The 26,934-nt window shown below is 46.3% G+C and overlaps 1 non-coding gene across 1 annotated transcript; it reads left to right on the top strand.

Moving 5' to 3' along the window:
* Positions 1-16,202: 16,202 nt before the first annotated feature.
* Positions 16,203-16,276, top strand: TRNAN-GUU (transfer RNA asparagine (anticodon GUU)). The gene has a single exon. It is a non-coding gene; the product is annotated as a tRNA-Asn (tRNA).
* The last annotated feature ends 10,658 nt before the right edge of the window (positions 16,277-26,934 follow it).

Consider the following 26,934-nt stretch of genomic DNA (forward strand, 5'->3'; position numbering starts at 1 on the left):
CAAAAATATTTGCGTCCATGCTGTGGCTGGAAATTTTTTTTTTTGATAAAGAGCATATATTAATATCGCGAAGATACCAATTACACCAAGCCTCTGCAGCAACATCATGCCCTAATAACATAAAGGATGCACACAACAAAAAAAGAGAAAAAAAAATTACATAAAAGAAAGACCCCGCTACAGATATCCATAACTTGAAACAGCAACACGGACACCACCAAGACAACACCAGAAGCTCATCTTTTCCATAAGCGACGGCGTCAAGAAGGAAACAATGCACAAACGCTGTCGTCGCCCGATCATAGATCTTAGGTTTTCACCCTGAAGAAAGTCATCTCTCTCAAAATAATGCCTTCAAAAAGAATATTACCAGACACAACCAATTAAGGCCAGACCTTGGATTTTTACCCTGAAAGATAAGACTCTGAACTTCTCCTGTGCAGTCGCCCCAACATACCAGTCGCTGTTACAAGTCATGAATCGCCAAGCCAATTCCACCTCAGCACCAAGATCCGACCATCATAGCTATTCCACCGATCTCGGCTTGATGACCTTCTCCGCTAGCACCATGGAAAGAAAACGAGCTCCTTGATATTAACAACCAGTAGAGCTTCGAAGCGCCCCCTCTGAAACCAATCGGCCAGATAAAAAACATGGGTGCGCACGACCGAAACCACCCAATCCAACAATCTTCAGGCATTATTCGCACAATGAATTTCACGGCAGGGCCTTCCGGAACACGACAATCCACTCAGACTGGTTGGAACAAGCATCCGACAGATCTTCAAACTTGGTCCGAGAAGAATCCTAGAACCGCCACCTTTATTCTTCGACGCGGACGAACTGACATGCCATCCTTTTGAGTCCCCTCGCCATAAGGTCCTTGTTGATAGCCCTACGATTCAGGGAACCATTGATCCACTGGAAGATAAATACATGCTGGGTGAGATGATAAGGATATCTAGTGCAGATGTAGAGACAAGTTCATTTGAAAGAAGAAATATGTGAAACACCATTGAGCCGGAAGCTAGTTTATGTGCACATATTAGGGCCGACACATAGGGCGGGGCGGGGTGCTGGCCCTAAGTATTTTATGTATGACCAAGTGGTAGAGCTCGATAGCGATTGTTCAAAGGCCCAAGAACACCAATCATGTTTAAACTTTAAGTATATATAAAAGTTTAGACCAAATATTAGAGATATCTTTAAGGATTTTTTTGGAGTAGGGGGGCCGTGCCGCCTTGACCCAGGGCTACTAAAATCTAGGGACCGGCCCTGCCCATCGAAGAAGATGCCCATTTCCCAGTTAGCCTTTATGGCTTCATATATGGGCTTAAACCTATTCGTTTCACATCTCATGTCTGTTGGAGATATGCCCAAGAGGCAATAATAAATTAGTTATTGTTATATCTTAGTGTTCATGATAAATGTTTACATCCCATGCTATAATTGTATTAACCGAAATATTGATACATGTGTGTTATGTAAACAACAAGGAGTCCCTAGTAAGCCTCTTGTATAACTAGCTTGTTGATTAATGGATGATCATGGTTTCGTGATCATGAACATTGGATGTTATTAATAACAAGGTTATGTCATTAGGTGAATGATATAATGGGCACACACCCAAATGAGCGTAGCATAAGATCAAGTCATTAAGTTCAATTTGCTATAAGCTTTCGATACATAGTTGCCTTAGTCCTTCGACCATGAGATCATGTAAATCACTTACACCGGAAGGGTACTTTGATTACATCAAACGCCATTGCATAAATGGGTGGTTATAAAGATGGGATTAAGTATTCGGAAAGTGTGAGTTGAGGCATATGGATCAATAGTGGGATTTGTCCATCCTGATGACGGATAGATATACTCTGGGCCCTCTCGGTGGAATGTCGTCTGATTAGCTTGCAAGCATATGATTGGATTAAAAGAGATAACATACCACGGTATGAGTAAAGAGTACTTGTCGGTAACGAGGTTGAACAAGGTATGAAGATACCGATGATCGAACCTCGGACAAGTAAAATATCGCGAGACAAAGGGAATCGGCATCGTATGTAAATGGTTCAATCGATCACTAAGTCATCGTTGAATATGTGGGAGCCCTTATGGATCTCCAGATCCCGCTATTGGTTATTGCTCGGAGAGGAGTCTCGACCATGTCTGCATAGTTCGCGAACCGTAGGGTGACACACTTAAGGTTTGATGTCGCATAAGTAGATTCGGAATATGAGATGGAGTCCGAAGTTTTTGTTCGGAGTCTCGGATGGGATCCAGGACATCACGAGGAGGTCCGGAATGGTCCGGAGAATAAGATTCATATAAGGAAAGTCATTTTCCGGGGTTCGGGAAAAAGTCCGGTGTTTTGATCGGAGCTTCTAGAAGGTTCTAGAGGGCCACCAGTGGGCCCACCACCCCGGGAGAGGCCACATAGGCACCACATGGCATGGTGGGGCCTGCCCACTATGACATGTGGGCCCAGGCCGGCCTACCCCTTGGAGATAAGATCTATCTCTTAATTTAAATGGTTTAAATCTAGAGATAAGATCTATCTCTAAAATAAAGTGTTTAAACGAAGAGATAAGGGGAAGGCTTGAGGGGGAAGAAAAGTCTCCCCCCTTGGCCGGCCAAAGGAAGTGGTGGGCCCCAAGGGGAACCCTAGGCCGACCCCTCCCCCTATATAAAGAGGGGAAGGGGGTGGCCGGCCACCACACCATCCAGAAACCCTGGCCGCCCCCCTCTCTTCCTCCTCCATATGCTGTGCAGGCTTAGGCGAAGCCCTGCAACAATTCTTCTCCACCACCACCACCACGCCGTCGTGCTGCTGGGATTCCGTGGAGATCTACCACACCTCCGCTGCCCGCTGGAACGGGGAGAGGAAGGGGCTTCATCGACACCGTACGCGCGACCGAGTACGGAAGTGCTGCCGGATTGCAGCACTGGGGATGATCATCTACACCAACAACGAGATCTAATCTCGTAGGCTTTAGAAATCTTCGAGGGTTAGTCTCACGTCAATCTCGTTGCTCCGATCTTGTAGATTAGATCTTGGGTGTTCCATAGATTAGATCTTGGATTTATTCGTCTTGCGGTAGGAATTTTTTTGTTTTCTATGCTAAGAACCCCATCAATGGTATCAGAGCCATGTCTATGCATATATCTGTTGCACGAGTAGAACACAATGGTTTTGTGGGTGTCGATGCTTTTGTTGCTTTAGTTTGTGCACTTTGCATCTTGCGGGATGGTGGGATGAAGCGGCCCGGGCTAACTTTACATGACCGCGTCTCATGAGACTTGCTCCACGCTTGAGATGCAACTTGTATTGCATAAGTGGCTTTGCGGGTGTCTGTCTCTCCCACCATAGTGAAGATTACAATTTGCACTTTCTATTGTCAACACTAGTATCACCGTTGTGGTTCATGTTCGTAGGTAGATTGTATCTTACTCGAAAACCCTAAACCACGTAAAATATGCAAACCAAATTAGAGGCGTCTAACTTGTTTTTGCAGGGTTTGGTGATGTGATATGGCCATAATGTGATGATGATTATATTTGATGTATGAGATGTTCATTGTTGTATTATGGTAACCGGCAGGAGCCTAATGGTTGTCTTTAATTTTTGTTAAATACCTGCGTGTCTATTCATCATGTAATAGCTTTATTTCAAGTAGTTGTTATAGTAGCTATACGTGATAGACAACCATGAAGCGGCGCCACTGACCTTGACGCCATGCTGGTGATGATGGAGATCATGTCCGTGCTTTGGAGATGGAGATCAAAAGCACAAGAAGAAAGGCCATATCATATCACACATTATGAATTGCATGTGATGTTAATCCTTTATGCATCTTATCTTGCTTAGATCGCGACGGTAGCATTATAAGATGATCCCTCACATTAATATCAAGATAATAAAGTGTTCTCCCCTCGTATGCACCGTTGCTACAGTTCGTCGTTTCAAAGCATCTCGTGATGATCGGATGTGATAGACTCTACGTTCACATACAACGGGTGTAAGCCATGTTGCACACGCGGAAATGCTTGGGTTTGCTTGAAGCGCCTAGCATGTACAGACATGGCCTCGGAACAACGGAAACCGAAAGGTTGAACACGAGTCATATGGATGATATGATCAACATGTTGATGTTCACCATTAAAGCTACATCATCTCACGTGATGATCGGTTTTGGTGTAGTGGATGTGGATCGTGTACCACTTAACAACTATGAGGGATGTTGTATTGAGTGGGAGTTCATTAGTAATTAGATTAAAACATGAACTTATTATCATGAACATAGTATGAATAGTATTTTGAATTAAATTTGTAGAATTGGCATCCGTTTTCTACCATGCGCTAGTCTTGTAATTGAGATAGAAATACTGTTAAGTCTGACAAGTAACTTTACGGACTGGTACCGTATTGTTAAAGGATCAAGAAATGATTAAGTCCTATTGCAAACTTTTAGTAAACCTCACATTGTTGATTCAAAGAACAATGGTTTCAATTCGTACCTAGAATCATCTTATCTCCATGAAACTTGAAGTTCAAATTTGTTTGAAAAGTGAGGAGCTGAAAATTTAGTTTTCAGAAATAAGCAAGGTATGAGATATATGTGATATCTAAGACCTTATTGCAAGGTGATAGAATATAATTTGGTGAGACTACATAAACTCATAAGTTTTATGGGAATGTACGAAGGTTGAAGACGCCAGGCGTCCCAATCCTCCAACTAGTGGGGCACTAACGATATTCGCATATCCATGAAATGATCGTCCTTAGTATGCACCGTTGCTAAGACTCGTCGTTTCGAAGCATCTCGTGATGATCGGGTGTTATAGATTCTACGTGTGCATACAACGGGTGCAAGCCAGATTTGCACATGCGAATACTGAGGTTAAACTTTACGAGCCTAGCATGTACATACATGGTCTCGGAAAGTCGTCATGATATGATGGATAAAATTATGAGTGAAATTGTTCATCATATTACAAAGTTACTAATAGTGAAATCTGGAACACTTGTCATATGATGATCAACTTCAATATAAGAACCTCAAGGTTATTGGTATTTGACCAACAAACCTAAAAGTTATTGAAGGTGAAGTGTTTTCTGAGAATGAGAAAAGCTAAAAGAGAAACTACAAAAGATATTTTGGCAGAAAGAAAGGAAAAGACTAGAAAGTCTAGCTCAGGTGTATATAGATGATATACATGTTATGGATGTATTCCTTGTTTTTGTCACATAATGAAATTCTTGGGTATTTGTATCAGATTGGTTGGTATGAGATGTCATACAGTACAACGCAATACAAGAATACGATGGCCTAAGTGACTGATAAGGAATATGGTAATAATGCACATCTGGAACATAATAAAGTGTTATTATGTTTGTCGTTGGCATTCCACCTAGCCCTTAGAATTTATAATAAAGAACTTGATAATTGTTATTTTGCTCTGGTCAAATGAAAACAATGAGTTGTTCAAATTATGACATTACTCCATGTACGATGGATAAGTTATTATAAATCTTAATGGTGAAACACACATACATAACACTGACGCTAAAATGCCATAAGGCAAATGATTTGAATTCCACTTATCTGTGGAACCGCCATTTAGGTCATGTTAGAGAGGAACACATGAAGGAACTCCATGCAAATGGATTTTTGGAGTCATTTGATTTTTGAATCGTTTGGCGCTTGCAAATCTTTTCTAAAGAGAATGACTGAAGTACCGTTCATAGGCCAAGAGTTGAACGGGCAACTAAACTTAGTGGAAACATACATGATGACGAAAATGGTTCACTGGGCATAGTTGTGTGCGGGAGATTCTTCTACTTCATGAAAACTTCCAACAATGAATTGAGTATATATATGTGGATATATTCGATAAGGAAGAAGTTTGAAACATTTGAATGGATTCAAATAAATTTCAGCATAAAGTGGAAATCATCGTAATAGAAAAGTCAAATATCTATGATTGGATCATAGTGGAAATATTTGAATTATGAGTTTTAGCGAACATCTAAGAGAGTTATGAAGTTGTTCTACAACTCACGTTTCTTGGAGTATCATAGTGATGATAAAGTGTCCGAGAGACGTATCCAAACCTTGTTGGATCAATGATGAGATAAAATAAATTGAAGCCATTATATTTTTGTGGATTATGCTTTAGAGACTACCGCTTTTACACTGAATAGAGCATCATCATGATCCATTGAAATGACACCATACAAGTTATGGCATGGGTATAAACCCTAATAGTCCTTTCTTAAAATTTTGGTATAAGTAAATGAGTTTACAACCAAAACCGGATGAATGTCTTTGTTGGTTATCCCAAGAGAATGGATTGGGAATTCTTCCCACTATGAAGTAAAAGACAAAAGTGTTTGTTAATGTTACTTGCTTATTTCCAAGAAATTGTTTTCTAGAGAACTATTTGAGTGGGAGGACAATGGAACTTGATAAGGTTCATGAATCTGAGCATGATGATCAGAGTAGCACAGCATCGGAAATGGTTCCGGAAGCAGCTACGAAGATCATGGCTCCCATGTCTACAAAGTGCTATAGTCATGGAGATCAAAGTACTTATTGAATCTTGTAGATGTGGTTTATTTTGTGATCAAATAAATGATTTGTGGATAAAGGATTGTTTTTGAACAATGATAAACCAACTACATACAAAGAAGTTATGATGGGCCCCGACTCCGTTAAAATGGCTATGCGCCATGAAATCCAAGATAGGTGAATACTTTTTGAAAGTAAATAGATCTATAAAATTGATGGACTTGGATGGAATATCCTTAAAGAAGCTTGACTTATCGAAAAGTTGTTTACGACAAAGTTCAAAGAGTTGACTACGATAAAATTAGATCTTCCGTGGCAATGATTATAGTCTATGTGGATTATTCTAGTAATCGCTACATATTTCTTTTATGAGATATGATAGTAGGATGACAGAAATACATTCCTTACCAGAAGTGTGTATGAAGGATGTATACTAGATACAACCAAGAGTTTTGCTGGTCCGTGGAATACTAGATAGGTATACAAATTTCAATTGGATGAAATGAGTATCGCGGAGTTGGAATCTTCACAGGATGAAATAATCAAAAAGAGTTTTGATTTCATTAGAAACGATGAGGATGCTTGCATTTGCAAGAAATTAAGTGGGAGCGCTGAGACATATTTATAATACTTTATGTAGATGACATATCGTTGATTAAAAATAATGTGATCATGTACTTGATGTGATTAAAAGGTTTCATTGAGAATTAATTTCAATGAAAGGATATGGACTGAAACATATTTAGTGTCAAGATCTATGAACATAGATTGAAACACATAATAAGTTTAAGTCAAAGTACATAGAATGAAAATTGAAGTAGTTCAATATAAAAATATTAAGAAGGTGTTCTTTTCCATGTGAAGGTTTAACAAGACTTGAGTGTATTTGACACTCGATGAGTAAAAACACATGAGTGATTTTAGATCACGAATAATATGTACAAAGTCAGATGTCCTGTGCTCTAAAGTGTTACGAGCATATACCAGAATGATTCATGTAATGATCATTGGACAACAGTGAGAATATCCCTGAGTGTTTTAGAAGAACCAAGGATATATATAGTTTTATATGGGTAATGATAAACAAATCGCTGTAAAGTGTTGTACCGATATTAGTTTGGTCACATATAAAAATAAAATTTCAATCTCAATTAGGCTAAGTGTTATTTAAAAAGGTAGCACAATGAGCTAGAATATGTCTATGCTAGATTTAGATGAGTTCTAAATATTGTGACGGATTCTACAAACGAAGGCAGAGTATGTTATTGTTTGACAATGACTGAGGATGTTAAGTCGAGGAGTTCTTTGAAAACTTTGTGTAGTTCCGATAGTGTCAGAACTTTGAAGCTATATTGTGTGTGACAATATTAGTGACTTATTTCAGACCGCGGAATTAAGGTTCCACCAGAGGACTACGCATATATAATTAATGCCAACTCATTTGGAAAATGAGTGATGCGTTGAGACGTAAATGAATTGCAAAATACATACGTTTCTGAGCGTGTCAGATCCGTTGACTAAAACCTCTCCCGTGAGCAAAACATGATAAGCACCAGAAGGCCAAGGTGTTATATCTTTTCAAATGTAAACTAGATTATTGACTCTAGTGCAAGTGGAAGACTGTTGGAGATATGCCCAAGAAGCAATAATAAATTAGTTATTGTTATATCTTAGTGTTCATGATAAATGTTTACATCCCATGCTATAATTGTATTAACCAAAATATTGATACATGTGTGTTATGTAAACAACAAGGAGTCCCTAGTAAGCCTCTTGTATAACTAGCTTGTTGATTAATGGATGATCATGGTTTCGTGATCATGAACATTGGATGTTATTAATAACAAGGTTATGTCATTAGGTGAATGATATAATGGACACACACCCAAATGATCGTAGCATAAGATCAAGTCATTAAGTTCAATTTGCTATAAGCTTTCGATACATAGTTGCCTTAGTCCTTCGACCATGAGATCATGTAAATCACTTACACCGGAAGGGTACTTTTATTACATCAAACGCCATTGCGTAAATGAGTGGTTATAAAGATGGGATTAAGTATTCGGAAAGTGTGAGTTGAGGCATATGGATCAATAGTGGGATTTGTCCATCCTGATGACGGATAGATATACTATGGGCCCTCTCGGTGGAATGTCGTCTGATTAGCTTGCAAGCATATGATTGGATCATAAGAGATAACATACCACGGTAAGAGTAAAGAGTACTTGTCGGTAACGAGGTTGAACAAGGTATGAAGATACCGATGATCGAACCTCGGACAAGTAAAATATCGCGAGACAAAGGGAATCGGCATCGTATGTAAATGGTTCAATCGATCACTAAGTCATCGTTGAATATGTGGGAGCCATTATGGATCTCCAGATCCCGCTATTGGTTATTGCTTGGAGAGGAGTCTCGACCATGTCTGCATAGTTCGTGAACCGTAGGGTGACGCGCTTAAGGTTCGATGTCGCATAAGTAGATTCGAAATATGAGATGGAGTCCGAAGTTTTTGTTCGGAGTCTCGGATGGGATCCAGGACATCACGAGGAGGTCCGGAATGTTCCGAAGAATAAGATTCATATAAGGGAAGTCATTTTCCGGGGTTCGGGAAAAAGTCCGGTGTTTTGACCGGAGCTTCTAGAAGGTTCTAGAGGGCCACCAGTGGGCCCACCACCCCGGGAGAGGCCACATAGGCGCCACATGGCATGGTGGGGCCTGCCCACTATGACATGTGGGCCTAGGCCGGCCTACCCCTTGGAGATAAGATCTATCTCTTAATTTAAATGGTTTAAATCTAGAGATAAGATCTATCTCTAAAATAAAGTGTTTAAACGAAGAGATAAGGGAAAGGCTTGAGGGGGAAGAAAAGTCTCCCCCTTGGCCGGACAAAGGAAGTGGTGGGCCCCAAGGGGAACCCTAGGCCGACCCCTCCCCCTATATAAAGAGGGGAAGGGGGTGGCCGGCCACCACACCATCCAGAAACCCTGGCCGCCCCCCTCTCTTCCTCCTCCATATGCTGCGCAGGCTTAGGCGAAGCCCTGCAGCAATTCTTCTCCACCACCACCACCACGCCATCGTGCTGCTGGGATTCCGTGGAGATCTACCACACCTCCGCTGCCCGCTGGAACGGGGAGAGGAAGGGGCTTCATCGACACCGTACGCGCGTCCGAGTACGGAAGTGCTGCCGGATTGCAGCACTGGGGATGATCGTCTACACCAACAACGAGATCTAATCTCGTAGGCTTTGGAAATCTTCAAGGGTTAGTCTCACGTCAATCTCGTTGCTCCGATCTTGTAGATTAGATCTTGGGTGTTCCATAGATTAGATCTTGGATTTATTCGTCTTGCGGTAGGAATTTTTTTGTTTTCTATGCTACGAACCCCATCAATGTCTACCAACAAAGCCATTGCGCGGGCCAAGGCAACCATCGTCAGCTTGCGGGCCGCCGCTTGCTCCTTTGCAAACCTCTTGCATTTTTCATCTTCAGGGTTACGAATTCTCTTCACCAAGTTTGCCCACGAAGGATAAATGCCACCAGCTAGATAATGACCCTTGTCATAAGAATGACCCTTGATCTCATAGGAAATTTGAGGAGCATTGCCTTCTGCAAGCCTAGCAAACACCGGGGAGCGCTATAGAACGTTGATATCATTGTTGGATCCTGCCATGCCAAAGAAGGAGTGCCAAATCCAGAGATCTTACGACGCAACTGGCTCCAATATTACCTGGTACCCCTCTTTATGCCCTTTGAACATTCCTTGCCAAACCAAAAGGACAGTTCTTTCACTTCCAATGCATGCAACCTATGGTTCCCAACATACCAGGAAACCCCCTCTTTTCGTTGATAGACAAGAGGCGGGCAGTGTCTTCGGTGGTCAGCTCTCTCAGATAAACTTTGCCAAACACCGCAATAACAGCGTTGCAAAACCTGTACATGGCCTCAATGCATATGTACTCGCTCATGCACAAGTACTCATTAACAAGATCACCATGTACTCCATATGCAACCTGGCGAATGGCTGCCGAACATTTTTGGTACGAGGAAAAGCCAACATTACCGGCGCAATCGATCTTGGCACCGAAGTAATCATCATATGTCGTCACGCCATGAAGAATATCCAGAAACAACTTCATGACATCGATACCAGCGGCGGAATGTCTTCGCGTCGTAAATCGGATTGGTATGATGGAAATAGTCTCGCATAAGGCTGGCGTGTCCACCGACTCGATCTCGGTTCTTGTTGGCCTTGCGCTTCACCGACGACCCACCTCTGTGTTTTGGCAACATAAAATGGTCATGCGCCATGCTTGCAGCGGCGAGCAAGAGCTCGGTCTCACCGTCAGACTCCTTGTCCGAGGATGATTCGATGACATTCTTGTAGAAAAATTCAATTGCCTTCTTATTCATATGTACAAGACAATGATATTTGATCACTTCAACGTTTATTCCCACGTCGTTGCAACGGAAGAGAAGAAACTTTGGATGCGATGCATACCTTGAACTCGCTGTGGCGACCGGACCAGCATGTTGTGGGCGCACCGGCAAGCGAGCCGGCCAAGCTTTGCGCCCGCAGAAGATTTGCTACTCCGCCCGGTGGGGTGGAGGACAGTGCGCAGACAACTCTGGCTATGTGCGCTGGGATGAGGAGCAGTCGACGACGCCGGGGGAGGCAGCTGCCGGCCAGACAAGATGCGTCAACGACGTAGTCTGCCCGGCAACCGCCACCTACCACGGGCAACCGACAACCACCACGCCCGCTCGGAACTGCTGACGCCAACGGCAACTGAAACTGTAGACGACGGCGCTGCCTGGGGGTGGCGGTGGAGAAGGCGGGCAAGGGTTTGGGGCACATGAGATGTTGGATTCGTCTCATTGACAGGAGGGAACAGGTAGGCCAAAGGGAGGATAAGGGAGGACGCGCTCGCTGTCCGGCCTGACGCATCGGCGGCCCAAATTTGGGGCATGGATGAATCCGCCCGAGTCGACCCGTTTGCGTCTCTCCGCTAGAGCGTGCGCGGGCTATCCGTCCGTTCGCGCGGACTGAAGACACACCTAAACTGGATGGGTCAGCCGCTGGAGATGCCCTTGTTGGAACTAATCTTGTTATTTAGTAGTAGTCTGTTCGTCTAAGTTATTTCGTACGGCCGGCCGGATCGTAGAGATGCACAAAGTTAGAGTGTGCAGCCACGCGGGCTGAACGGCAAGCCGGTGTGAAGTGCAAGTTTACATGCGGTGAAGTTTGTTAGCTAGCTAGATGTGACCGTGTGCATGTTAGCCTGGTCGTGTGGTTCCTGGAGAGGATCTAGGAAGAAGAGGTCATGGTTAGTTAGTGGCTTAGTGGGTGTCGTTAGTGGCTGATGTGGTGGTCACGTTGTATCATAGCTATTTAAGCTGAGCAAGTGAATGAGAAAGTGTGGCCTACGGGCAAGAAAACAATGTAGCACCCGTGTGACACCAAGGAGAAACTGCCTCTCGGCAAAGCCATGGTTTTCCCTCCTTGGTGAGTGTGTGTATGTGTTCCTCTGTGTTCTGTCACATATGCGCGTGTGTGTAGAGTTTGTGAGAGAGATGAGAGGGAGCTGCGAGGTGCAGCTCCGACACTTGGTATCAGAGCCTCGTTTGTCGAGGTCCGCTTTCCATCGTCGTCGAGCTGCGTCACGAGCGAAGGAGAACGGCGTGCTGCCCGGTAAGTTGCGTCACCGGCGGCAAGGAGGTGATGGCCATGGCGTGGAGGCCATTGCCATGAGGAGTTCATCGTCCATGTCCGAGTCGTCGACAAGGTGTGTCATCGACGACAACATGGAGGCGAGTCACCAGCGAGTTGCGGCACCGGTGGCGAATATGGAGGTGAGTCACCGGCGAGCTGCGGCACCGGTGGCGTGCATGCGGCAGCGAGCGTGTCATGGCGGCGCACTCGCGGTGAAGGCGTAGGAGGTGCGTCTCTCGGCGAGGCCAATGGCGACAGCGGCAATCGGCGTGCAAGATGGCATTGGCGGCCATCTGCGGGCGAGGTGCACCGACGTCGTCGACAACCATGGGCTTCAAGAGAGAAATAAGTAGTAACAAGATTAGGGAGGTGATTGTTGGAACTAATCTTGTTATTTAGTAGTAGTCTGTTCGTCTAAGTTATTTCGTACGGCCGGCCGGATCGTAGAGATGCACAAAGTTAGAGTGTGCAGCCACGCGGGCTGAACGGCAAGCCGGTGTGAAGTGCAAGTTTACATGCGGTGAAGTTTGTTAGCTAGCTAGATGTGACCGTGTGCATGTTAGCCTGGTCGTGTGGTTCCTGGAGAGGATCTAGGAAGAAGAGGTCATGGTTAGTTAGTGGCTTAGTGGGTGTCGTTAGTGGCTGATGTGGTGGTCACGTTGTATCATAGCTATTTAAGCTGAGCAAGTGAATGAGAAAGTGTGGCCTACGGGCAAGAAAACAATGTAGCACCCGTGTGACACCAAGGAGAAACTGCCTCTCGGCAAAGCCATGGTTTTCCCTCCTTGGTGAGTGTGTGTATGTGTTCCTCTGTGTTCTGTCACATATGCGCGTGTGTGTAGAGTTTGTGAGAGAGATGAGAGGGAGCTGCGAGGTGCAGCTCCGACAGCCCTTAGTAGCTTCACTTAGCCTAGTCGCCGTGTCGTTGTACTTGCTTTTGGGCTTGCTGATTCGCAAGGACAACCTCGTCTTGCTTTGGCCTTCTCCGCTCGAACGATCGAGCATCTTCTCCCGCATCCGATGATCGTGTGTAGTGCTTGCTTCGCTAGGTTTGCTCGCACGTACGCCTCCCATCTTGAGAACCAGCTTGGCCCCAAGCTAGGGCTAGAGGAAATCTTCTTGTTAGCTTGATTCAATCTTCCTATGTTGCTGAAGTCGCATCTCCTATGGACCATTGCACCAGAAGTCCAGAACCTGCTCCACCTCTACATTTGCTTTCTTGCGCCAATACCTTGTAAGGGACAGCCAACTGGTCAGTATCGTTTGGTAGAGTGGGAGAGATAAGAACTACTGTAGGAGAGAAACGTCGAAGACATGATGTATAGTAGTGAGTAGACCCTTCAAGCAGAGCCAGTTTGTCTGGTCCTTGCTACGACACTAAATGGTCCATAATACTTCAAGAAAAACTTGTGGCCTGGTCTGCTCGTGGCGCCACAAATGTTTGGATATAGGGAAGAAGTTTGAGAAATTAATACCAAATCACCCACTTTGAATTCTCGGAACATTCTGTTTTTGTCAGCCTGCTTCTTCGTGATTTGTTGAGCCCTCGGCAGATTTTGTCGCAGCAAATCATGTATCACACAACGTTCTGTTAACCACGTATGCACATTAGCTATAGTGCAAGAGCCTGATGCCTCAATGCCCCATTGACGAGGTTCGTGACCGTGCAACACCACAAATGGAGAAGAATCCAGTGTACAGTGGCTGGTGATATACTGTACTCAAGTGCAGCTCAGTACCAATTGCCGCAAATAAATCTTGCCAGAAATGACCGGTAAATATTGGGTCACGGCCAGAATTTTTTTTCTAACAAACAATGGAGTTTACAGACATTATCCACAGTTCACTTTAGAAAGGTGTATCAATTACATAAGGGATGCCAAAGGCATCAACAACTCCAAAGAAGGATGTTTGCGGCCAACAAGAGATGACAACTCCTCATAAAAAGAAGAAAAGCCAATCTCCTACAAGCAACCAACGGGGCACCGGCTCTGGGAAGCCAAAAGCCTCACTGTGAAAGAGTTTCACCAGACACCACCTATCATATTTCTCTTTGATCTTGCTCTTGATCGACGGAGCAGCGACATTGCAGACTATTTCATTCCGGTGCCACACAATAGATCTTTTAAGAAACTTTGTTTCTTTGACTCAGAAAGAAGTAGAAAGTAAGCAGGGATTAAACATGGCAATCCATCTATATTCCAAATCTTTATACTTAAGGGCATGCTTAATGATCATGGTTCACCATAGTGTTTAGTTCCATTTCCTATATGAAAAGTATCTTTTAGTTGTTGAAACAAAGTTAAAATAATGAGTAAATAATCAATCTTTTGCATAGTATTTTGTAGACAAATTTATTGATATGTTTCATGCCCTAGCATCCTGGTTTGTGCCTTCATTGCACTTGGTATTGTACATGATATCACTGATAAAACTCTAACGCCCCATGCCCCTTTGTACGAGGAGCCACCCAATGTGTTTCCAACATGGGCAACTATCAATACTCCAATGCCATGACAATCAACCTTTCAAGAATATTTGCAAGATTTGGGGTTTTTAAAGACAATTCGCCAAAAACATCCACCATGTAAGCATAGATTTTGTTGGCACAGGATGTCAAAGATATCATATACACTTTCCCAACTACAACTTATTCACTGTTTGTCAGCACCATCCTAAAAGAGTAATAACCACCTTACAAATAACATGATAATCAACAATTTTTGAGTTGAAAACGACCCCCATGATACCATAGATTATGTTAACAACCAAAAAAATATGTCAACAAAACAACACCGATACTCTTTCTTACTATGTAAAATGTATTATTTTTAGTTGTGTCATTTTTCTTCCATCTATCCAAGGTACTCACTTGTTTTTCACCCGCCGCAAGTCCACCCTTCCTTATATAGGGGGAGTGGGTGAGGGGACAACCTGCATCCCCAAAATCCTAACCTTAGCTAGTTGGGTCCAACCCACTAGCTTGTCCCTGCCCGTCTCGGTCCAACCTGACCAGATTCGAGTCAACCGGCTATTCTCCGCCTGGTCGCATCCTCTTAAGTATGACCCCTGAGGCTCGTACTAAGCGGAACATGACCTGAGTCGCACTCTAAGCAGATTCACATTCAAAACCTCTAATCACTATTGGCTTCTAGCAAAGCTTGCCGACTTCCAGTTACCTACAACTAGCCTAGCAATGTGATGTTCTGTCCGGATCCCTTTGCCTCACATAGTGGTGGTAAGTTGCAGGCATGCTAATGCTGACTTAATTAGATCTTTTTTCGTAATCACGATATGTGATCCCGTTCGACATCACGATTAACACTTAAATCGAGTTACGCATGGTCATGCTTATAAATAATATCACACGAGACGGTCCAAACAATATCTCTCTGTTGCGGAGGGGCAAATTCTGTCTTGGTGCATCCACCTCACGTGACTTGCTACTAGTCGGCCCAAGCACCACCTTTATAACTACCAATTACAAATTTTAATTACAAAGTGTGTATATGTAAAATAGGCTTTTTAGGGGATATGTAAAATAGTTTTTTTTGCTAGCGCGCGACACTCATTTCTGAACTGAGGGAGTATTTGCTACAGAACTTTTTGGTTAGAAGTCCATGTATAACTACCTCTGCAGTCTGCACCAAGTCGCGCAACGGCGCAACACCTTCTTTGTTATATGTGGACATGTGCATCCGTGTCAAGCATACCTTCCAAGGTAGTACGCCTCACGTGCTTGGAGTTGGAGGTATTGTGGTGACGGGTCGATCGGCACGAGTCCAAGTTTCCCGCAACATGCAGCTAGGTTGTGATTTCATCTAGCTAGATACATGGTCACAAAAAAAAGATACATGGTCACATGGGCTCGACCTTGTTACCTCTATTTATAAATGAAAATAGGGAAATATAGGACGTGCAGCTGGAATAGCTCAGTTGGCTAGAGCGTGTGGCTGTTAACCACAAGGTCGGAGGTTCGAGCCCTCCTTCTAGCGGCTCTGTTTTTTTCGTCTTCGTACTTACGTACATTGTGCAACTTCCTTCTGACGCTACATATAGGGATTAATATCATCGGAAAGTCCAAATGTAGCCCGGGCTACATGGTTCTCTTTTTTTTTTTTTACAAAATTCGAATTCAACATTTTGAAGTTTCAAAAAATTCTGAAAAAAAATTCTCGGTGTAGGCAATGATGTTGGGCAAAATATCAGGATGAAATACATTATATTCGAGGCTACAGAAAAAAAAGACAAACTCTAACAAATTTTGGAGGTTTCAAAATTTGTTCACTTATTCAGATCCACAGATTTTTGAATTTTGCACAACCCAAAATACCCAGTCTTTCATATTGCTTTTTTTTTCACAATCGTAGAGTATAACATTATCTATCTCAAGAATCTTTGTTCATATTTTTTTGAAACTATGAAATGTCATTTTTGCATTTATGAAAAAACAGGCTCCATGTAGCTTGAGCTACAAAATGCCACACTCTTAATATCATTTCAAAAATCTTGTAACAATTTGTTTGTGTGTAGGTAGCATCGATTGCGCCATTTTTCCCGTGGTGCGTAAAATTGGGTAAAACTACCGTGTTCTCGTGTAGAAATTGTTTGGGATATTTTTCTCTGCACAAAACAGCTAAACAACAGTAATTTTACGATTCCACGTTTTCCTTTGCAGTATCAGCTAGAGTTGCTCTTACTCTGCCAGTTCATGAGGAGGCTAGGGGAGGGTTCTTGACGGCTCGGTGCTTCGCCCACAATGTCGCTTAGGGACTAACATGGGGGAGCGGGCGCCTTTAATGCCCCACACGAAACACCATGTGTGGAAGCAACGAGGGCAGGCAAGGAAGGGCGGGTGTACCCTTCTCATGCCCTAAGTAAGGGAAAGAGACTTAGAAGTGGGTATTAACTCCGCTTAATTTTTCATGTGAGACTAAATATTTGCTCATGGCACGCAATCGAGTAACACTCATGTAATCTCTAGAAAAAACGACCTTTAAAAGGGTTTTTTAATCTCTAGTTGCGACATGTGAAGCATGGCGTGATCGACAAGTGTCGCAATGGTATAATTTTGGTGGGATTTCTTCTCCCACGAGCGATGTGGGGAGGTTATATGAGTATGTATTCTCAAGATTTAAAATCAAATCTTTAGAACTGTTCGTCCAAATGATGAACCGTTTTCACCGCTGCGTTCCGCGTGTCATGCTTTTCAAGTCTAGGTTTTGATGAATTTTTATTTTGTACTTCCAAAATTAGTACGCTTGTACTCCGATTTTCAGTGTACTTGCACTTCGTATTGTACTCCGGATTTTATTATATCGTTTGTCCTTACAAGTGGATGATGTGTGGGTGCTGTCGTCGCAACACGTGGCCTGATTAGAGAGGTAGGCCGGCGAAGAACCATGGGAATTCACAGGTTTTGCGGGTGGAGACACATGAGCCAGTTTTCCATTTTATTTTCTAAAACAAAAAATCAAATTAGAACATCTTTTGAACCGCTGCATTTCTCACATCGAGATCTTTAAAATTAAATTATATGTTAATGGGGTTCGATGAACTTATTTTATGTACTTTTAGAACTGAAAGGTTTTACTCCAGTTTTCAATGTATTTTTTCTTCGATTTCATTGTAAGGGCACTTACATTATGTTTTTCAGTGTACTTCTCTTCCGTTTTTAGTGTACTTGTACAAAATTTTCAGTACGTGTGTACTCCATGGTGAACTGTGAAGTAGTACAAGTATACTAAGGGCGCGTTTGGTAGGCTGTATGTCCCTTGGCTCGCATCAGGTCTGTAATTTTCATCCCTTTGGTTGGGCCGAGCCGCGTTCTTGCACGAACCGCTTCTCAAAGCAGCGTCGGACCAGGTTCTGAAGGAACGCCCGGTTCGGCAGTTTCCAGCGGTGCAGTTAAATCTTGTACCCAGCCCATGCAAACGGGAATCTTTCCGATGCAACCTGTGCAGGCTCACTCTCTCTTACAGTACTCCACACATTTTCTTTTTAAATCAACACAAATATAGTCCGAATTGAAATAAGCTGTACATGAAAAAGAAGCGTTTTGATGATAGGAACCAATTTCCACAATCGGTTTCGAGTTTAGCCAGTCGTAAATCGTCAATTTCGTGTATGAAGTTTTGAGCGAATTTTGCCAAATTCGTTGCACACGCTTAACTGTTTGAAATTTCCTTTGAGGTGTGGTTTCACCTCACCATTCCGCATGACTTTTATGTTGAAAGGCTTTCGTTTTGGTGGATATAGACAGATAAATAATGACTCGCTAGTATACTGTAATGTGTACGTATGTGTGAGTATAGTTTTGTTGACTGCCAAAACCCACCGGCGGGCAGCGACTGTCAACACGGTAGAGCCGGGAAGAGCCTAGAGCTGCGGCTGGCTGAGACCCCTCCGAGCGACGGCCCGCAAAGCACTTCTGGTCACACGTCCGATGCTGAGTGCAAGGGCGTGCCACCTGACCTATACCTGGTCAGGAAGGTGATGGAGATGCCTCGCTTAGTTTCCTGCATGGCATACACGTAAACATTAAATACGAGCCTCGATCGGCTCTCAGGTTATCCTGTGAATCGGCTCAAGGAGCCGATCCACCCATGATTCGTACGGGGTGCACGAATATATGGTGGTCCTGCTTGATCAAGATAAAGCTAATGAGATCTACGACGATTTAGGGTTTTCACCGCATAATCGGATCATCCTACTCCAGGTTGGGCCTCGCGGCCACGCACGGTGATCGTAAGCCGATCCTAAACAAGGCCTAAAAACCAACACGAAGTTGATCCCCGGAACATCCTGTTTAGGACTTGCGAACGACACCCTACGTGCCGCTTGATCCTCCCCCCCTTTGTAAGGCCTAACTATTGCAGATATTAAACTAATCCTTGCAGAACAAGGAGCAATCGTAACGGATCAGATCTACTAAATAATGATCAAGCGGGGTGCCGCCCCCACACCTGAGATAGGTGTGAGGGCGGCTAGACATGCAAGGGTTGCACTACGATAGCATGTTTAAACGAAGAACAATGCTAACCCTAACACATCTATGATAACTACGTTGCTCGCCATCAAAAAAGCTTCAGTACGAGCAACGCATGAACAACGTGGAGCTTGTGCTGCCTAGATCGCAAGATGCGATCTAGGCAGCATGTCGCTTACCGGATAGAAACCCTCGAGACGAAGGAGTTGGCGATGCGCCGAGATTGGTTTGTTTGGGTTGAACGTGAGTTGTTGTTTATTCCATAAACCCTAGATACATATTTATAGTCCAGGGAACTTTCTAATCAGGCGTGCACCTAACCGTGCACGGGTAAAACTCTAACTAACCGACACGTATCCTAATATGATACAGATACACGGGCCAACAAGCCCAATCTTAGCATATAAAGGCCGATTCACATATTTCTTCTATATATAATCTTCAAATCCATCCTGATCGCGGCCCACCTCTGACTCGGTCAAATTCTGGTGATAACACATGCCCCCCTGGTTTTGGAATTGGTAATTCCAAAATCACTCTGCTTTCCTTCGTCGGGTCATGTCGTGGCAGAACCGTTGCAGTATCCTTCATCATGATGCCTTGCCTTCTCAACTTCTCCGCGTGACCTGGCAGTTTTTTTTTCTTAGGCACCACTTCCTCGGAAACTGCTGTGGCATTGAATTTCCACTATATCCCCTTTTATTTAACCGCTACGAACAGTTCTCCTCTGCATCTCCTTCACATTAGCACTCCAAAAGCCCTCCTGCGCCACCATGTCTTCTTCCTCCTCCGCTCCATCGGATCTTTCCAGCCAGTCTTCCCCTTCCCGTGAGCCGACGCCAGAGCCGACCCAGGAGGAAGTCCACGCGGCGAACACCCGCCGCACCATCGAAGCTGGGGAGGAGTCCAGCCACGACTTCTCCGTCTGGTCCGAGGACGACAAGTCCCTGACCGACGGGGAGAGCGACCTCCGCTTCCTCGCCAGCGGGGAAACGGAGGAGGAGAGCGACGACGACCGCTTCTCCTACGACTTCACCTCTTCCGAGGAGGTGGAGGAGGAAGAGGAGGAGGAGGAGGAGGATGACACCTCCTCCGACGAGCCGCCGGCCAAGCGGTTCTGCCCTTGGCCGGGCAACCTCAGCGACTTCGACAGCGACGAGGACGACGCTGACGAAGAAGACGAGGACAACGAGGGCCCGGTCGGCGGCCATTGGAGCGACGACGAGCCCGCCGGGAGCAGCGCCGACAGCGGCGACAACGGCGACGACGGCGACGACGAGGGCAGCGACGGCCCGTAGATAGGACCTCTAGCATAGGACCAGTAGTAGTAGATGGGGCAATGTATCCCCTAGTACTTCCTTTTGAGAGCAATCAGCTCTTTATGTAAGAAATCTATCAATGAAGAACTTTCCCCAATTTGATCTTGCCGATTTCCTTTGAGTTTAATTTAGCCGATTCCTCCTTCTACTGACCTTGCCGATTCGTCCCCTTTGCCAATGCGTAATGAGCCGATAGCAACGCATCGGTCCTTCAAAAATCACCCTTCCATCCTTCAACTGATGATTCTGAAATCTGGTGGATAATGTAGAATCTTCAGGGACGCCTTTGAATTCTTCCAACCAAACCTGACGGTCTTCTTTAATACTCATCATTTGTGAAGAAGGTGGCGACGAAAGACCAGCCGATGGTACTCCAATCGGCTCTTAAACAGAGTATCCACCAGGCCTGCTGCCCCCCGAGCCTTACTCGAGGCGAGAATGTCAGAGAGGAAGATTCGGTAAACCTCGTATAATTCCACTAGAGTCGATGGCTGCGCATCGGCTGCTTCTCAATTCTAAAGTCGATGCCCTTGCATCGGCTGTCCAAATTTTTTTTTTTTACTGGCCGATTTTCTCCTATCGGCCCCAATATTTCACTGCATACATGTCCTCCTGCACTTGTTCCCATGTTCATCGTGTTTAGGTGCCCCCCGAGCCGAATCTGTCAAGGAATGGCAGATATCGGCTCTGTAATTCGCACGTCGGCTCCTGATAGGGTCAAGGGCGAACACGAGCAGAACATGTGGTGATGATAATTTTGGCCGATCGCTGGGATCGGCCTCCATAATGATTGAGGCGCTGACTGAAGGTTCTGTAATGTCCCTTCATAGACTTCTGGGGCCGATCACAAGGATCAGCCTCGCCAAGTTGCACATCGCTTTGCTTCAACTACATGGTCAGGCCAGTGGATAAAACCAGCTTAACCCTTCCCTTCGTCACGTCGATGCGCTCGCAGTCGTCCAAGTTGATTCCTGAGAGGGGTTCTTGGCCTGCTGCTTCCCATGCGTTCATGCCAGCCGTTGAAATTTCGGCTGAGTCATCGGCCTGGACGACCTCTACCTCATCTCCATCCCACTGTATTATGCATTGGTGCATCGTGGAGGGAATGCAGCAGTTGGCGTGGATCCAATCTCTTCCCAGCAGAACAGCATAAGTGCTCGTGCTATCGACGATAAAAAACGTTGTAGGGATAGTTTTCCTTCCTACGGTCAGATCCACGTTCAGCACACCTTGTGCGTCAGACGCTTGGCCGTTGAAATCGCTCAATGTCACGTTGGTCTTGATTAGATCTGAGCTAGAGCGTCCCAGCCGACGTAACATAGAGTACGGCATGATGTTGACTGCCGCTCCGGTATCTACCAGCATCTTGTTTACAGGCTTCCCATCGATATATCCTCGCAGGTACAGGGCCTTCAGATGCCGGTAGCTTCTTTCTCATGGCTTCTCAAAGATAACCGGCCGTGGGCCGCAGTCAAGTTGTGCCACAGATGCTTCGTCAAACCCTGGAGCACTGAACTCCGAAGGGAGGATGAACACCATGTTTGTGCCAGCCGATGTTTCATCATCGGCTTTCCTTTGTTTGGGGCGCCACTCCATTTTCCGTGGACGACCCTCTTCATCCAGGGTTCGCTGAACTTTTGCAGCCAGATCAGGTCGTGCCTTCCTTAGCGTATGCAAGTATAACCTTTCAGCTTCCTCCAGGCCGCGCAATCGCTGAACCCTGCGCTTTTGGGAACGGCTGAGTCCGTCAGGGCACCACCTTGGCCGGTGGTACCTATCTTCTTCTTCTTCTTCTTGTCCCTCGTCTTCAGAATCCTCGAGATCTGCCCAACGAGGTGACTCAGTGCGTTTGCTTTGTGGCGGGAGAGGCCCTAGGCGCTTGAACACAGACACGTTGGCTGCCTCCTTCTTCTTCTGGTTGCATTCTGGGCAATTGCCGATTGTGGGCAATCGGCTCATTCCTGAATCCCAGCAGTGTCTGAAGAAGGGGCAGTCCCAGTGCCTGGCGTTGTCATCCTGCTCCCTTGATTTTTCCGTGGCACGGCGCTCGTGCTCCTCCTCATCGCGATCATGCCGACGATGTCTTCTGGCTTCTCTAGCCAGACGATCTTTCTCATCATCATAGCTGGACTGTCGGCGTTGGTCATACTGCCTTACATACTTGTTGAGGAGGTGATCAGAGAGAGGTCGCTGATATCTTATGTTCTTCACCTCTCCCTCTGTGACGTAGCGCTTGCCATCATGATGGAGCCGATCGCGTGGAGCGGCCTCCTCTGTGTCCTTGCTATGAGAGCAGCTGCCCTCATCTCCATCTTTGCCAGAGTGGTTCCCAGGTCCTACCATGTTGATGCTGAACGAGGATCCTGGCTGGCAACCTTCAGGGTAGGTGAACTCTACCATGTTAACGGCGGGGAAGGGCTGGGTATCGACCTTCATGGCGTACTGGTTGAAAATTAGACGCCCCTTCTCTATCGCCGCTTGGATGTGCTGACGCCACACCCTGCAGTCGTTGGTGGCATGGGAGAGCGAGTTGTGCCATTTGCAGTATGGCTTTCCGTTCAGCTCTTGCGCCGTGGGGAATTTGAGACCTTCAGGAATCGTCAACTGTTTCTCCTTGAGCAGGAGGTCGAAGATTTGCTCAGTTTTGGTCACGTCAAAATCAAATCCCCCGGGTGGGCCCGGTGGCTTTACCCATTTGCAGGACACGGGGGTTCCTCCTCGAGTCCATTCAGCCATCGCTACCTCTTGGTCTCCCGCAGAACTTCGTCTTCCTCTCGCATCGACCAGGACTACCGCACACTTGAAATTGTCTTGGTACAGTCCGGTGGCGCTGTTCATATCTTGTGATTCTGAACCATGTGCGCCAGCCGAGGGATAATCTGCTTGGGAGGCCATGTCCTTGAGCTGCGTTGCAAGGCCTGCTACGCCAACTCGATCGCTTCCTTTTCAGTTATACGAACCGAATAACATCGGTTCCTAAGATTCCCGAAGCGCTGGATGTATTCTGTCACGCTTTCTCCGCGCTTCGACGTAGTTGTGCTAGATCGGCAATGCCGGACTCGGAAGCCTCTGAATGGTACCGCATGTGGAACTGCTCTTCCAATCGCTTCCAAGTCCGGATGGAGTCTGCTGGCAAAGAGGTGTACCATCCGAAAGCCGATCCTGTGAGGGACTGTGAGAAGAGCCTCACGCGTAGCGGATCCGACACTGAAGCCGGTCCTAGTTGTGCCAAATATCGGCCGACGTGCTCGATGGAGCTGGAGCCATCCGATCCACCGAATTTGGAGAAATCGGGAGCCGATATTTAGGTGGCAGCGGGATCATCTCGTACTCGCCGGAGTACGGCTTGGAATAGCCGATTGCCCTTCTTTTCGGCACCATGCCGAACTGGTCTCTCGCATGGTACCGATCTGATCCGCCGTGCCGGTCGCAGGAGTTGAACTCGAAGATTCGCCGGGGTGGCGTACTTAGCCAGCCATGTTTGCTTTTCCAGCTACGAGCCAACTACAGGAGCTGAGCTCGGAGGTTCGTCGGGGTGGCGTACTTAGCTAGCCACGTACGCTTCTCAAGCTCGTCGCCGACGTTCCTCCCGTTTTCCCGAAGTCCCCGATGTTGTGGCCTGGTTTGTGAGTGCCCGATTGCCACAATCCGGCACATACGTGCACGCGTATCCGTGAGGGATCTCCTTAGGCGCCTCGGGCAAGAACCGGTAGTCACTAGGGTCACCACCAATCTTGTAGACGACGAATGCCGGTGTAGCCGGCACTTCCGGTGCTGCCAACGCATATGGCAGCGGTGGACGGGATCGGGAGTGGCAACTCTCCTTGATGCGTCCCGAGAGCTGGTCCCGACGGCGAGTACTGGTGCCTCATGATCTCCTGGATCTCGTGAAGAGCGAGACGCGCCAACGTGTTGACCAGGTTCTCGTAGTGGCGGTGTAGCGAATGAGCCACCAAGTAGTTGATCTCCGCCGCAGGACCTGGTGCGTTCCTCCGACGGGGCAGAGAGGTCTATCCCATCGAGTGCACCTTCGGTGAGAACCCCTTCCATCTCGATGCCATGGGAACGGGTTCTTCGAAAGAGCCGATGAGGTCGGCTTCGAGGGTGACTTTGATCTCGTCATACCTCTTCTTGAGCTCGTCGGGCAGCTCCTCGTAGGTGACTGGCGTGCCGTCCGCCATCTCAGATGTAGATGGCGATGTGGTTGATGTAGACGATGGTCCCACCGGGCGTGCCAGAATGTGTTGACTGCCAAAACCCACCGGCGGGCAGCGACTGTCAACACGGTAGAGCCGGGAAGAGCCTAGAGCTGCGGCTGGCTGAGACCCCTCCGAGCGACGGCCCGCAAAGCACTTCTGGTCACACGTCCGATGCTGAGTGCAAGGGCGTGCCACCTGACCTATACCTGGTCAGGAAGGTGATGGAGATGCCTCGCTTAGTTTCCTGCATGGCATACACGTAAACATTAAATACGAGCCTCGATCGGCTCTCAGGTTATCCTGTGAATCGGCTCAAGGAGCCGATCCACCCATGATTCGTACGGGGTGCACGAATATATGGTGGTCCTGCTTGATCAAGATAAAGCTAATGAGATCTACGACGATTTAGGGTTTTCACCGCATAATCGGATCATCCTACTCCAGGTTGGGCCTCGCGGCCACGCACGGTGATCGTAAGCCGATCCTAAACAAGGCCTAAAAACCAACACGAAGTTGATCCCCGGAACATCCTGTTTAGGACTTGCGAACGACACCCTACGTGCCGCTGGATCCTCCCCCCCTTTGTAAGGCCTAACTATTGCAGATATTAAACTAATCCTTGCAGAACAAGGAGCAATCGTAACGGATCAGATCTACTAAATAATGATCAAGCGGGGTGCCGCCCCCACACCTGAGATAGGTGTGAGGGCGGCTAGACATGCAAGGGTTGCACTACGATAGCATGTTTAAACGAAGAACAATGCTAACCCTAACACATCTATGATAACTACGTTGCTCGCCATCAAAAAGGCTTCAGTACGAGCAACGCATGAACAACGTGGAGCTTGTGCTGCCTAGATCGCAAGATGCGATCTAGGCAGCATGTCGCTTACCGGATAGAAACCCTCGAGACGAAGGAGTTGGCGATGCGCCGAGATTGGTTTGTTTGGGTTGAACGTGAGTTGTTGTTTATTCCATAAACCCTAGATACATATTTATAGTCCAGGGGACTTTCTAATCAGGCGTGCACCTAACCGTGCACGGGTAAAACTCTAACTAACCGACACGTATCCTAATATGATACAGATACACGGGCCAACAAGCCCAATCTTAGCATATAAAGGCCGATTCACATATTTCTTCTATATATAATCTTCAAATCCATCCTGATCGCGGCCCACCTCTGACTCGGTCAAATTCTGGTGATAACAAGTTTGGATTACTTTTGCTCAACTTCTCGCTTGCCATCTTCATAGACGGCGACGTGGTGCTGATATGGGAGAAGTGAGAGGTGATAATCCATGGTGGTGGCGGCATGGTGATGTTCATCTTCGTGGTCGACGACGTGGTGATATTTGTGACCGGCGTGACAGACGGTGTCATGGTGGTATTCAGCTTCGTCATCGGCGACATGGTTATGCTTGTGACGGGCGTGAACGGTGGTGTCATGGTGGCGTTTGTCTTCGTGGTCAGCGACGTGGTGATGCTTGTGACCGGCGTGACCGACGGTGTCATGGTGGTCTCGTCTTCGTGATCGACGACATGGTGATGCTTGTGGCCGGCGTCACCGACTGCGTCATGGTTGTCTTCGTCCTCGTGGTCGGCGAGGTGCTGATGCTTCTGGCCGGCGTGAACGACAGTGCCATGATGGTCTTCATCTACGTGGTCGGCGACGTGTACATGCTTGTGACCGGCGTGACCGGTGGTCTTCATCTTCGTGGTCGGCGACGTGCCCATGCTTGTGACCGGCGTGACCGGCGGTGTCATGGTGCTCTTCGTCTTCGTGGTCGGTGACGTGGTGATGGTTTTGACTGGCGTGACGGCGGTGCCATGGTGGTGTCTGCCTTCGTGATCGTCGACGTGCCAAAAAGGTGAAAGGTAAGGTTACCATGGGGATAAGTGGTGAGGCTTAAGCTGAGCTCGTATGCTGAGTCAAAAAATTCTGCACAGACTACCAAATGAGTGGCATTTTTTGATCCATGGCCCGTTCTGAACGCGCAAGGGCTCCCATCTCGCTGGCGCACTCATACTAAAATTCCAGGCAACCAAACGGGCCCTAAAATCCCCAATGTTGGCATCCGGTTTTCAGCCCGAAACATGGAGCATCCAATGCGCGCTTTGTTTTCCCCCCGGGATTGAAACCTTGC

The sequence above is a fragment of the Lolium perenne genome, chromosome 5 (assembly GCF_019359855.2).
Source record: "Lolium perenne isolate Kyuss_39 chromosome 5, Kyuss_2.0, whole genome shotgun sequence".
Classification (NCBI taxonomy): domain Eukaryota; kingdom Viridiplantae; phylum Streptophyta; class Magnoliopsida; order Poales; family Poaceae; genus Lolium; species Lolium perenne.